The sequence below is a fragment of the Bos mutus genome, chromosome 13 (genome assembly GCF_027580195.1).
Source record: "Bos mutus isolate GX-2022 chromosome 13, NWIPB_WYAK_1.1, whole genome shotgun sequence".
Taxonomy (NCBI): Eukaryota; Metazoa; Chordata; class Mammalia; order Artiodactyla; family Bovidae; genus Bos; species Bos mutus.
In genome coordinates, this window is record NC_091629.1 from 61120465 (window position 1) to 61132721 (window position 12257).

Below are 12257 nucleotides of genomic sequence, written 5' to 3' on the forward strand. Positions count from 1 at the left end.
CCTTTGAAGGCCAAAGAGCCCAAGGCCATTGATATCGTTCAGGGTTAGTGACAAATAATGCAATAATGAAGCTGCACGTTTATTATCTATGATCAGGAGTGGATTTGCTAGTGGCAGAACATGTAATAAGGTCACTCTATGAGAGATGATTGGCGGCCGCCTGGGGAGAGGCTTGTTCTGCCTTCTTCACTGAAAGGAGCATTTATTTTCCTGATTGCCTCCATCAGTGTTTCCCCCTGCCCGTTTTTGGCATCACTGTTGTGACTTCAGCGATTCTTTCTTCTCTGCGTCCCCGTCCTTCTCTCTTCCCTTTCTTCCTCCGGTCCTTTCCCTTTACTCCTCATTCCCTTCCTCCTGGCCTCCCTCCTTCCCACTAAATGCATCACTTTTCCTTGTGCTTGAGGTGACCCCAAAGGGGCAAAGCAAGCCAGGAAATCATAATCACACAAAGGACTTTCTCAGGATGTGGCTGAGTCCCAAAGAACACATCTCCTATCCTTTTTATGTACAAGGGAGGGCATGTGTGTGTGCGTTCGTGTGCTTGTGTGCGTGCGTGTGTGTTTAGCAGAATTCACCTGCTTCACTCTCTCAGGAAGTCTCGCTATAAATTTGGTCTGCTAAGTCCTCACACTACTTGCCTCCGAAATGTCCTACAAACATACTTCTGCCGTTTGACTGCAAGTTGAGGAGCATGACAACCGAGGACACAGAATTAATGGAAGTCATAAAGTTTTACCTCTATGAGATGCGCTCTTGAGATCATAAAGCTGTAGGCCATGAAAAACAGTGATTGACTGCAACCGTGGGGTGAGGAAATTCTCTTCTGAGTTGAGCTCTAATCTTGGCGACAAACTGGGCAAGGTAATGCCTTTGTGGACAAACTATGAATTCGTAAATAGATACAATTTAGACTTTCAAGAAAATGGGGTCAGGCAAGGGTTGATTGTGGGGCAAGTAGAAGGTCCTTGCTAAGTTTTTAAGGCCTCAGATTTATGGACATTCTGAAAGGTCACCGGCTATGGTGGGAAGTTGAATCCATATTTCAACACTGGCTCTGCCTTTGCTACAGTATTGATGGTTTCCTGGGCCTGGCCAAGCCCTGACCTCTCAGCGGTAGTGAAATTTCTGGAATTTAGCTTTCTTGGCTCTGAAAGTGCACCATGGCCTAAAGGAAAAAGTTTGTGCCTCTAAATTATTGTGACTAATATGTTACATAGGTCTAATACAAAATAAATATTGTTGATGGGCTTCCCTGGTAGCTCAGTGGTAAAGAATCTGCCTGTCAATGTCCAATTCCTGGGTTGGGAAGATCTCCTGGTGAAGAAAATAGCAACCCACTGAAGTACTCTTGACTGGGAAATCCCATGGAAAGAGGAGCCTGTTGGGTTATAGTCCATGGGGTTGCAAATCAGATACAACTTGGTGACTAAACAACACCAGCCACAACTACTTGATGTCCAGCAACTAAAAGTTACATGACATGTAACATTATTTGGTATCTAATACATCTGCTTATTTGAAAATGGGAGGAAAAAACAAAAATACAAGAGGAAAATGCATTATGTGAAACAGGAATCGTTTAGATGGTGAAACTATTCAGTAATGGTGGATATATTATGCTATACATTTTTCAAAACCTATCAAACTTCACAGCACAGAGTTAACCTTATGTGCAAATTTAAAAAAAATCATTTAATAATCAACAAGATCCTATTGTACAGCACAGGGAACTATATCAATATTGAACTATATTCAATATTCTGTGATAAACCATAATGTGTGTGTTAGTTGGTCAGTTGTGTCTGACTCTTTGCGACCCCATGGACCGTAGCACACCAGGCTCCTCTGTCCATGGAATTCTCCAGGCAAGAATACTGGAGTGAGTTGCCATTTCCTTCTCCAGGGGATCTTCCTGACACAGGGATCAAACCCAGGTCTCACGCACTGCACGCAGATTCCTTACCCTTTGAGCTACCCAACCAGCAGCAATAAATCATAATAGAAAAGAATATGAATATTGAATCATATATTCATAATGAATATATGAATATATATGTGTATATACATATATGTGTGTGTGTGTGTACATATATGTGTGTATGTGTATGTACATATATGGGAAGCAAGGAATTCAAACCAGTCAATCTTAAAGGAAATCAACCCTGAATACTGTTTGGAAGGACTGATACTGAAGCTGAAGCTCCAATACTTTGGCCACCTGATGGGAATTTGTTGGAAAAGACCCTGATGCTGGGAAAGATTAAGAGCAGGAGGAGAGGGGGTGACAGGATGAGACAGTTGGATGGCATCACCGATTCAAAGGATATGAACTTGGGCAATCTTTGGGAGATGGTGAGGGGTGGGGAAGCCTGGCGTGCTGCAGTCCATGGGGTCACTAAGAGCTGGACATGACTTGGCGACTGAACAACAACAAAAAGAATATAACTATTCATGAGTCTACCTTGATATAAATTAATAATTGAATACATTTTAAAACTGAAGTATAATTGACTTAGTTTCAAGTGTACAACATAGTGATTCATGTATATATTTCATATTCTTTTCCTATAACATTTTATAGGTTATAAAATGTTGAATATAGTTCCCTTTGCTATACAGTGGGACCTTGTGTATCTATTTCATGTATAGTATTGTGTACAGTTAATCCTTAATTTACCCCTCCCCCAATACATTTTTCTAATTGGAGAATAGACATATTTCACACGCAGAAGAATTCCAAATGACTTCTGTAAACACTCCTTTCAAGGAGGACCATCACTCCCATCCATCAAGTGTGGTCTGTGACTTTGTAGTGAATCCCTCCAAGAGGACAGTGTGGAAAGGTGAGCCAGAGAGAGTGGCTTTTCAATGGAGGAATCTGATACACACAACCTCAACTGGGCGATCAAGGTCAATGTCAACATAAATCACATTGATAGGACCTGCCCTTGAGAAGATGTGATGAGAAGGGCACCTGACCTCTGTGGTCTTCCTCCCCAAACCCATAACCCCTGTCTGACCGCAAGGAAAACATCCGACAAACCGAAATAGAGGAGTGTTGCTTGAACACTTGACCTGTACTCTTCCAACTGTCAGGATGATCAAAGACGAGGAGCCTGAGAAATGATCACAGTCAAGAGGAGCCGAAGAAGACAGGATTAAGTGCGATGTAATGTCCTGGGTGAGATCCTGGGACAGAAAGAGGACATTGGGTAAAAACAAAAGACATTTGAAAGAAATCTGGACTTTAATTGTGACAAATGTTCACAATTGGGTAAAGCAGGTGTGGGCACATGGGACTGTGGACTATCTTTGCAACTTTTCTAAATTGAAAAGCTTAATTAAAAAATAATAATAATTTTTAAAAAACACAAGCAAGAACACGGTTTATCAATTTTCTTTCCAAAATCCAGAAATTCATCCAAGCCCCTTTCCTTTAACATTGCAAACAGGTTCCTGGCCCCTGAGAGCCCTGAATGACTCTGGCTACTCCTTCCTTTGCTGAATTTCTCCTTCAGCCTTGGACTCAACAGCAGCTCCTGTTGAACTGTACATGACCTTTGTTGGATGAATTTCTGAGATTTGCATGGCACAGAGTGTATTCTGACTGTTTGTGATGCATCTGTGGGCACCCCCCTACCCTGTCCATACCCCCCAGTCAAGGTCACCGTGACCTCACTGCCCAGGCGTTCGGCCCAGCAGGCAGGGCACTCCACCACCACGTGCCAGGGCAGATGGCTCCTCCTTAGTACAATGGCTTGATTTTGTAAGCAGATGATCATGAAACTATCCATTGGGGGCAGTTTTATTGTGTGGGTGCTTCTAGTGTTTGGCCCTTATTATGGCTGCACAGGACATCTCCTATCCAAGGAGTGACAATGACCGTGCCCTCAGTGCCAGGTCATTGAGAGGCTGTAGATGCCCAGGGCAAGGCCTGCCGAAGGCACCGTGGCTCTTGCAATGTTCAGACTCACTGTAAGCCCTCATCTCTCCCTTCCCACCCTCCTGAGCACAGAGGGGTATGTAGCCTAGGGTGTGTGTGCGTATTATATTGCTTCAGTCGTGTTCGACTTGGTGCGACCCCACAGACTGTGGCCTGCCAGGCTCCTCTGGCCATGGGATTTTCCAGGCAAGAATACTGGAGTGGCTGCCTTTTCCTTCTTCAGGGGATCTTCCCTAGGATATGGTTCCCCAAATTGTGTCCTGCCCATCACTCTGAAACCCCTAGATAATGCATGTGTTGTAAACACATATATTTGGAAAATTCATGCGCCATGCCTTTCTTTTGGAGTTAGCAGTGTATATTGTGGCCTGTTGGAGATTTCCTATAGTGTAGACAGGTGTGATTTTTTTTTTTTTAATGAAAACCCCCCAAGCCTACTGAACTCTTACTGCCTGGGATGTATCCACCCCTGAAGCAGTGGAAATCCTGGATCTAATCAGGGGTAGGAAACCAGGCAGGAAGGCAGGAGGTGGTGGAAGTCTGAAGACCAAGTATCCGCAAGACAGATGAAGCTGTTGGCCAGCAGCTGCTCAGAAAGCGATCGGAAGGGCAGCATGGGATGGCGTCTGTGCGTGGCTTCCACCAATGCCAATGGAGGCTGCTTGAGTCACTTTTTCCCTAGAAGGACGAGTGTTGGGTGTGGGTGTGGGCCATGGGAAACCATGAAGTCCTGTTCTCCAGGTATATACGGTGAGCAAATCGCCAGCTCCAGCTCCTCCGCTATAGGAGGAGCAAAAACAAATCCAGAAGTCCCTGGCTCAGACTACTGCTGGTCCACAGCATCGGGTGATGGGTGGTGATGCATGCTCTGTCATGTCTGACTCTTTGCAACCCCATGGACTGCAGCCCAGTAGGCTCCTCTGTCCATGGGGATTCTCTAGGCAAGAATACTGGAGTGGGTTGCCATTTCCTTCTCCAGGGGAACTTCCCAACCCAGGGATCGAACCTGTTTCTTGTGTCTCCTGCATTGGCAGGCAGATTCCTTACCACTGTGCCACCTGGGAAACTCCAGACCTCTCCAGGAGGCTCCAGTTCTGTGTCATTTACTGGAAATGGGGGAAGCCTGGGATAGTTTTCTCCCTTAAGATTTTCTGATTCCCCTGGGAGGTGATTGGCAGTCTTTCTGGGATCCCTGTGTTTACCAAGATAAATTAATCCTTGTGTGATCTGCTTAAGAAGCAGATACAGAGCGTGCATCTGTCCAGATCCCAAAGCCTCAGAGAAGAAAAGCGGACCCTCTCAAAGCAGCCGCAGGAAGGCCGAAGTGTAAATGTGGCTGGCCATTCGCCTGCTGGAAGGTTAAGTCCTGTAGTGTTTTATAGGCAGAGTTATAATCCCTCTCCTGGGGAAATTTAAAAGCTTCGGGACGACACAACTCAGAATGAAACACAGCACTGGAGGTTCCAATATGTCTAAGGCAATCGTCCTCGTACGAGACAACGCCCATGGATCACCCTTCCTCTGAGATCTCAAATTCTCCTTTTGTATAAATGTAAATGCAACAAATCCACAGACATTGCATTTCAGATATCTTCATAGCCAGATCCACAGTCGCAGAGTCTTTTTGATATGGGTATAGTCTAGCTGCTTCGCTGAATGGCTCTAGATGACAAATATTTTCTCCGGTCTTTGTCCTTGTAAAGTAATTTGTTGTTACAAAAAAGTATCTTATTGTAGATATTTAGTTTTGAGGGCAGGAACCAGGGAATTTTTCTTGAAGCTGTGGGGCCCTTTCTAACTCCAATTTCTCAACTGTAAGATACTTGATTTAGGATTTCTGGTCCCCAGAACTGTGAGCAAATCAATTTCTTTTGTTTTAAACCACCAAGCTGGGGGGCATTTATCCCAGCAACACAGAAATCCCTAGAGACCTTGCCCAAAGCAGTATCAGGTGAGTGGTGAGAGTGGACACCAAATTGAGGAGGTATTGATACTGGAATGCATGACTCATAATAAATTCCAGGAGGAATAAAAAGAAAACACAATAACAAAACTTTGAAAATATTGTAAGCAAATATAAGAGAATTTCTTTTTCATAATCTTGGAGTGGGAAGGCTTTGAAAGAAACACAAACTCAAACACATAAAATGAATAAATTTGACTATAGCATCAATAATTTAAAAATTCTATATGAGAAAATATTTAATTCTATAAAAGGACTTCCCTGGTGGCTCAGATGGTAAAGCGTCAGCCTACAATGAGGGAGACCCAGGTTCAATCCCTGAGTCGGGAATATCTCCTGGAGAAGGAAATGGCAACCCACTCCAGTATTCTTGCCTGGAAAATCCCATGGATGGAGGAGCCTGGTAGGCTGCAGTCCTTGGGTCCCAAAGAGTCGGACATGACTGAGCGACTTCACTTTCACTTTCATATGATAAAAAAAGACCATACACAAATTTTAGAGGAAAAATGAGCTATGGATTTTGATAAGCAAATATTGTATATTTGCTATATATATATATATGAAAGTGAAAGTGAAGTCGCTCAGTTGTTTCCGACTCTTTGCGACCCTGTGGACTGTAGCCCACCATGCTCCTCTGTCCATGGGATTTTCCAGGCAAGAGTACTGGAGTGGGTTGCCATTTCCTTCTCCAGAGGATCTTCCCAACCCAGGGATTGAACCCAGGTCTCCTGCATTGTAAGCAAGACGCTTTACGGTCTGAGCCACCAGGGAAGTCCTCATATACATATATATATATATGATATTAATGTTCAGAATTAATAAGGCATTTCTATGAATCAATGAAAAGGATAAATAGTCCAATAGGAAAATGGGCAAAAGAAACAAAAAAGCATTTCCCTGAAGAGGAAAACCAAGTGGGCAATAAAACATGAAAAGATGTTCTACTTTATTAATGATCAGAGATACATTCATATCATATTAGGGACTGGGCATTCCTCAAACATGGTTGGTCATGGTGGTATATATTGGTGCAGCCATGAAGGACGAATCGGTAATATTTATTTACAAAATCCACTTTGTGTAATATGCCCTCAGAAACACTTACATTTGTATAGAAGATGATTCATTGCTGTGCTAGAAACAGACAAATGCAGCCAACGCACCACCTTTTCATTCTGGAGCTCTGGGCCCTGTTGCAAAATTCAGTTCCTTGAGGTTTTAGGCCTGAGGCCCCCGTTTTTTGCTGACTGTCATTGGGGGGTTGCTGTCCATCTTGGAAGCTGCCCACAGTCTCTGGCCATGTGGCTGCCTCTCAACAAGGCACCTCATTTCTTCAAGGCCGGCAGGAGACTCTCTCTTCAGGAGCCCTTGCAAAGACGGAGTCAAATTACGTGGTGTATTCAAGGGGGTGACCATCCCACCAGGCAAAAGTGGACACTCTCAAGGAAATTATTAATAAAATCATGAACTTATTCTGGTCTGTTGTGAAGATGATTTTTGGTTTGCAGATTTTATTTAATAAGAGACCAGAAGATACTCAGTTGTGCAATATCACTACATCGTGTCTTTTATCCTCAACTTCTAAAGGCGATTAACTTACAGACCCCAATGCTTTTACCTTTGATCAGATCAAGGGTGAATCAAAGTGAACTATACTAAGCTACGAAAAAACACAATCCCTGAAACGCTAAGCTTCCTGCTTGCTCGCTGCCCTGCGGTCGCTTGTACAAACATTTCCTAAGCTTCCTATCTCCCGGACAGTCCTGGGAATTGCCGTCAAAAGCGGGTTGTACCGGCCTTTGCAACTTGGGTTTTGTTTTTCTTCTTTTCCAATGTGGATAAGCTCATGGATGATGTAGGCCTTGATTAAGACTGAATAGGCCCAGCAGTAGAAATGTATGTATGTATAGGCCCGGGATTTCCTGCAGAGTTTGTCATCTTTGGAACATTCACAGTGGAAAATAAAGGTATCCCTCTTCCCCGTGGCTAAGATAATACAAAAGCTGTGTTCTTTGGACACTTTTGCTGCCCCAGCAGTCCATAAGAGATTTCCGCTTTGTCATTAAGCCACCATCATGAGCAAATTGTTTTGTTAGTTGGCCAGAACCTCTATATACGCCAGCATCACGTTAGCAGGAAACTCCAGCTGCGCATGTGGAGGTGGGGTGGCCTTGCCTTCAAGAAAGTTTCATTTTTGTTTCAAGTTGTCATCATCTTTTATTGGGTTCAATAACATCAGATGAAAACATATGCAGGGGTGTTTCTACATCTGGAACTTAGACCTCCCGCTGAGGATGGTCAGGGTGACTCGGGGGAATAACCTCAGAAAAGAAGCCAGAGAACGCACTCTTCATTGCACCAAGATGCTCAAAGGATCCTGTGTCAACCCCACCCGTGCCCTGGGAATAATCAGACTCCATCGCAGGCCCAGCACTCTTCACCTTTTCCAGCTGTTTTTCATCTCCTGTTCATTTCTGTAGACCTGGGCCCTGCCCAACATCTGCCCTGGCCGGAAGTGTACATGAAGTCTAACCAAGACCTGCTGATCTATTGTACTCAGATCACTGGTGCTGCCTGTGGCTTAATTTGCTTAACTCTCTGGACTCCCTTGTGTTCCTGGCCAGTGCTATCTGCCTAGTCTGTGGTTTTGCTTCAACCACCTAAACTCTGGTTCAACTGTACTCAAGATCATCCATGCTCTGACACCCTGGATCTCGATTCAATCACCTCTGCTCTAGCTTATTTTTTCATCTGTAGTTGTCATGTTCTTCCTAACCCTAAACTTTCCATTTAGGAGCCAGATTATGGTCCTCTCCCAGTCCCAGTGCCCACTGACACACAAAGCCCACCTGCTCACTCAATTCAGCTTTTCAAATCAAGGCAGTCTTAACCTAGCCTTGACCGTCCCCACCACGTGCCCTCAGGGTGAAAGTCAAGCTCAGAGAAGGAGGAAGGTAAGGGATACAGTTAGACTTCAGGACAGGATGAGCAAAAGGATGGAGATGCGGGAAGGTGAGTGTCCACTGGCTACATTTCCTGGCAACGTACAAAACTGGACATGTAATGATGTGATGAGAGCTGTGGAATACGTATGGATGTCAAACTCTCAAAAAAACAAGAGTCGAAACAAGTTTATGGTTACCAAAGGGGAAAGGTGTGGGGGAGAAATAGATTAGGAAATTGGAATTAAAATATACACAGTACTAATAGATAACCAACAAGGACCTACTGTATAACTCTGTAATAACCTATATGGGAAAAGAACCTGAAAAAATAATAAGACACATATATGTATAACTAAATCACTTTGCTGTATACTTGAAACTAACACAATATTGTACATCAACTATACTCTAATATAAAATTTAAATTAAATTAAAAGAAACAACAGAGTCAAGATAGCACTATAAAAACATGTGTTCCTGCCACCCACAACTTGAGTGACTTGGGTGTATAACAAGTCACACTTGGTTACACCCAAGTTGGGTGTAACTTGCTGCTACAAGGCAACAATAATAACTCATTTTGTAGCATTTCTGAATTTAAAGAGCACCTTTTAAAAAAGCCTTTTTAAAACAATAATACTAATCAGAATTTATTTATTTATATTTTTATTTCAGCCAGGTTGTATACCCTGTGAGATCTTATTAAAAGTTCCCTAACCAGGGATCAAACCTGTGTCCTCTGCAGTAGAAACGCAGAGCCCTAACTACTGGACTACCTAGGAAGTCCCCCTAAAGAGCGTCTTTGCATCTCATGTTTAATCAATTCCAAAATAGGTACATTTTTATTGTATATTTTAAACTTCTAAAATCCTATATCTTGCAATCAGTGTTTTGTGATCACTATGAGCCAGGTGTTACCTGTTATCACTGTTTCGGCTTTGAAGATGCCGACATCAAAATCAACAGCATAGGTGGCAACAGCCTGGGACAGTCCCAGGGACAGTGACCCCCTAGTCCTTGGGGGCCAGATTCTTTGGTGGGAGTGAAGAAGAGGGAAAGATGGTGCGTTAGATGGATTTGGCAATTCTTAAAGGACAATTCAAAAGAAAGCAAGCTCTAAATAATTGTGGCGTCAGCTTAGGAGATCAGTACTGTTGGCTTGCAGCTCTTCGATGGATTCTTTGAAGATGCATTGTAGCAGTAAACTCTTCATGGCACAGAGGAGAGTTTATGCGGTAAAATACAGCTTTCAGCGACCCTGAGTTAAAAAGCCATTTGGAAGAGTATGTATGTGAAGATGTTTCTAATTTATTTCTCTTGTGTTTTCCTTTTTATAGACGCATGTATGTTATACAAGCAATGTCTAAGTAAGACTAAAACAACTCTTATAAGACAAGTAAGATAAAAATTTTTCATGACAAGAAAGCATTGTCTCATTGTTTGGCAGTATGTTTTCTTTCTTTCTCAGTGGCTTTCAGAGCATAAAATATGTCTTCATCTGGTCTCTGAGAAGTGGAAGACACTGTCCTCAAGTGTGGCCCACTGGTCCTCCTTTTGGTGCTGAGGATTCTTTGGTGCTAAGACTTCATGGTGATGTGTCAGTTCCCTACTCACTAGTGGTTTGATTCAGTTTTGGCCACAGAACATTCCTTATTTTTCTGTTTCAAGGCACTCATAGGATCTAGGTTGATAAATGCTTTTGAAATCAATGCACCTTGTAAAAAGCAAAGCTCAGAAATGGAATAGTGAAAAATATGTCCAAGTACCCAACATTGGCCAGTGTGGCAAGGCAGCTTGGGTGATGCAGTGGAGGATCACCAATTCTTGAACGTACTAATTCTTGGCCAGAAGTCTTGAGAAATGTAGGGAAAGTGTGTGAGGAGGAAATGCTGCAACCAGAGCTCATAGAAATCAAACTTGGTACAAGACCACGAATATCTTCAATGAGTTCACAGTGCTCAAGCCAAGATTCATTGAAACCACAACCACAACTTTCAATACCTACATCCTTCTAGGGGAAGGACTGTATCTTGCTATTATCAGCTATAATGTATTCATTTTCCTTCCCAAAAGACACTCAGTATTCTTATTGGGAATTACATCCTCCTGTTCAGCTTTTTTTTTTTTTTGGCCCCTGCTTCCTGCCTTTCTTTGCCTCTCCCCACTAAGGTTGGCAGAGGCCAAGTGAGCCCAATACTTCCTCCTTCTGCCTCTTACTATAGTCAGATTGGGCCAGTGATCTCAGCTTGAATGATCAGATGCTTGTTCTTAGAGACTTTAAAATCTGTTCAGGTGACAGGGAAAGAGAGGGGTTTCAGAGGTTAGATTCATCCCATTGGTTTCTGTGACTGTCACAGTGATGTCTTGATCACATTACCCTGCCAATAAGACTGTTGCCTTGTTCTATGAATTATGACCCTCTTTTCCAGGTTGTTCAGGGTTCTTTCCATCCCAGACCTATTATTCCAGTTTCCTACCAATTCTAAGAGTCTCACATAATTTCCTCTTAATACCTTAGTGCTTCCAAGAGCCAGTTTCTCTTACTTGCCACCAGGAACCCTGATTGATTCAATAGCATCTTGTATAGAATAAGTAGTACCATAACGGAGGGGAGGGAAACCAGCAGACTATATCCCAGAACCTCCTCTTTTGTTTCATTAGAGGGAGGAGATGAAGGCATGGATTCTTTCTCTGGAGATCTTAAAGAACATGATGATGGCGCATCTGATATAGGGTGGTCCTGCCAAAGGGATAATACATGTGACCTTTTAGGCTCCCCCTGCCCAAGATTAGATACCTGGTGAAAAAAGAAAGTCACTCAGTCGTGTCTGACTCTTTGCCACCCTATGGACTGTAGCCCCCAGGCTCCTGCATCCATGGGATTTTCCAGGCAATAATACTGGAGTGGGTTGCCATTTCCTTCTCCAGGGGATCTTCCTGACTCAGGGATTGAACTCAAGTCTCCCACGTTGCAGGCAGACTCTTTACCATCTGAGCCACCAGGGACTCTAGGTACCTGGTGGGCTTCCCCAATGGCTCAGTGGGTAAAGAATCCACCTTCAATGCAGGAGACACAGGAGATGAGGATTCACTCCCTGGGTTAGGAAGATCCCCTGGAGAAGGAAATGGCAACCCACTCCAGTATTCTTGCCTGAAAAATTCTATGGACAGAGGAGCCTGGTAGGCGACAGTCCGAGTGTTACAAAGAGACGAACACGACTCAGTGACTAAGTGCGTGTGCTCCAGAAGCTCAGCAGGCGAGCGTAGGCTAAGAACACAGAAGTCCCTGTGCCCAGCAGCCTCCATCCTGTCTTTTCCTCCCCAGGTGCTGAATTAGCTTCAGAAGCACTCGGCAGGTGATGATGGCATGGTCTCAGCCACAAATCAACACAAGGGCCTACTGTAT